Source organism: Anguilla anguilla, chromosome 17 (genome assembly GCF_013347855.1).
Source record: "Anguilla anguilla isolate fAngAng1 chromosome 17, fAngAng1.pri, whole genome shotgun sequence".
NCBI classification, from domain to species: Eukaryota; Metazoa; Chordata; class Actinopteri; order Anguilliformes; family Anguillidae; genus Anguilla; species Anguilla anguilla.
In genome coordinates this window covers 24,209,633-24,212,571 of record NC_049217.1, presented here as the reverse complement: position 1 = coordinate 24,212,571, position 2,939 = coordinate 24,209,633, and positions in this window count along the sequence as shown.

Sequence of the window (2,939 nt, the reverse complement as noted above, 5' to 3'; positions counted from 1 at the left end):
CCAGTTTGTGTGCAGGTTTTTTTTTTTTTTTTTTTTTTAAACACCTGATTTCACTTGACTGAAGACCACGATTCATGAATTTGTTGAAACTGGCGTCGTAGTGCTGGGCTAAAAAAAAATGCAATCACATCGGCACGTTTCTGATAAGATTGAACACCCCTGCATTAGAGGAAGAGGAAGGAAAATACTTCTTAAAGAATGCGGCTACATATCATTGATCAAATAAAACAGGATCTTCGTCATTTAAAATTAATTTTGAACATTGAAAAACTTGTTTAAGCGATCAGTTTTTTTATTATTTAATTTTAGATAAAATAATCATCAGAAAAACATATTTTCATGTTGTTTTGGCACTAGGGCCTACTCTATGAAGTAGGTTATTGGTGAGAAATTGGAAGTCAGATTCTAAGCAAACACATTTACTAAATACAAACACAAATGAATGAATAAATAAATAAATAAATAAATAAATAAATACATTTTTTGAGACCCTGGTCCCTTCTCTACCAGCAGTCAGCAGCATAGCCATATCTCCCAAGCATAGAGCGTACACAGGAACTGGAGAGGGTAGGAGGGGCCAGGCGTTGAAAGCCAGGAAGATCTGCTTTTCATATGAAAAGTGATGATTGTTAATCAAGTTTCAGAATACTGTCAGGGAAATTATTTTGCCTTCAAAATTTTGACATTCCCCGTTCATTTTAATGGGAGCTCCAATGTTCCACCCTCAGCATGTGTGGTACAGGCTTACTTCCGGACTTTGCAAACTTAGGTTAGCTGAATGCGTGCCTGCCTGTCTAGTTAAATATGCAGGTCTATGGTCCAAAGCCATGGGAGGGACACAGCTGTGCGGCAAGGCTTTATAAAAAAAAAAATTTTAAACTCAGGCTATCATGTCATGTCATGTCATGGCTGTTTTCAGGATTTAACTGAATAATATTACACGTCAGTTTTTCAAAGTTTTTCTATATGAAGACATAAATATAAGATTTCCCATAAATATTTACATACATACATAAAAACTGTAGATCCGTAGGGGTTGAGGTGCCCCTGGTGAGCATGGGGCCTGGGGCAGTCACACCCTTACACCCCTCCCCTTACCTCCGCTGCTGGAGAGCTGCTTTTCATTTCACGCATCACAGTCACATGCACACTGTCTGTGTTAGCCACCTTTCTCTCGGGTCAGGTGGCGAAATACACATGGTGTGCCCACATGACACTAAGAGCGCGGTCAAGTGCTTTGGGTATTACGTTGTGTTGGCAGTAATTAGGTCTTTGTTTTTTTTTTTTTGTTTTTTCAAAGTTTATTGAGGGATCTCTTTCCTGGAAAGGGGCGAGACTATTATTAGCTGAAGGTGACAAAGCAGGAGAAAGTGACAGTGCAGGTTTTTTTTTTGTTCTTTTGAGAGAGAGAGAGAGAGAGAGAGAGAGAGAGAGAGAGAGAGAGAGGCTTTTGTCATTGTCAATAACTGAAATTGCATCCACCCAGTTCCTGATTTTTCACATGCCACTATTACCTCCTTTATGGTAACGTGTTACACGTGTTATCAAAACAAAGACAGACATAAAAACCCAAAATAGAAATACCAGTCACCTGAGTATTTGGTAGTTAAATGTTAATCATTACTATAAGGATGGCAATAATGGGAGATAGGCGCCACCCACATTTTTTGCCGTTACGGGATTGGGTGGACAAAAAGTGTGATGTGTAGTTGGCAGTCATAATTGCAGAAGGACATTTTTTTTTCTCTTTTTTAAGTGGATGCCTCTGCCCAAATTTGACTTTATTAAATACAATTCTATGGCCCCTAATACCCCCACCCTTTCCATTTGAGGCATTGCTCCCAAAAGAGACAGCCATAGCACCATATTCACCTCCACAGGGAGTTAAGCCCAAGCCATTGGTCAGGCATGAAAGGTTCAACAAGGATCAGAAGAAGACCATAGGATCCTCACCAATATTCTCAGGACATTGCAATGCAGTAACCAGTTTCTATTGGAATAGGCCTGTGTGAGAATGTAGAAAACGTGATTTTGTCCCCCTTTCACTAGTAATAAAATTGAGAAGGCACTTATGTGATTGAAAAGTGGTGTATGCTTACCATGCAAAATGCTTTGGCTGAAAGCATCTGGCGTATGATTCAATTGTAAATTGGATGGAACGTTGCTGTTTACACTGTAGAAAACTCTATGGTTACAACCTGTTAACTAGAAGCCAGAGAGGAGCTCTCTGGAGGAAAGGCATTTGCAACAACAAATAGAACAAGGTCAACTGGTGATTGTGGATATATTTACTTCCAAGGAGCCTGCGGGCAGGTAACATCATGTCTGTCTTATCCCTACTTTATCATTCCTACTTCCTTCCCCTCACCAACCTCTCTCAGGTATGCGCATTACCTGAGGTGATGCCACAGTCCCTTTCACAATGATCACCATGACAACCAGGACAATACCCCCAGATCCAGGGTAGCTGTCAAGACAAGACAGAAAGTTTTTTTTTTTTTAATAATATGGGACAGGTATGAGGCTGACTGTGATGTAGACCTGCACAGTGAGATCTGCAGAAACAGCCATACTACTTCAACCGCACAGGTCCCCCTCCGCCCTCCACATGGATCAGGGGGAAGGAAAGGGTCAAAGTTCAGGTTACGCGGTCATAGTGAGATGGCAAGTTGTTACAGCATCTTAGAAAACCTGGGGAAAGACAAGGGTTTTGGTAACTGGAATACTTCAAGCATATTGCCACTCTTTGCAGATTAAAGCTCTGTTTTTCTACATGCATGAAAGGGTTGATTATTGTGAAAGTACTTTTTACAGGGAGCAAGCCTTCCACACATGCATAACCGCCCCCACACACAAGTACACTCGTGTACATTTACACATACATTCATAAAAAAGCACACTATGTGTAACACACATAAACACACACACACACACGCACA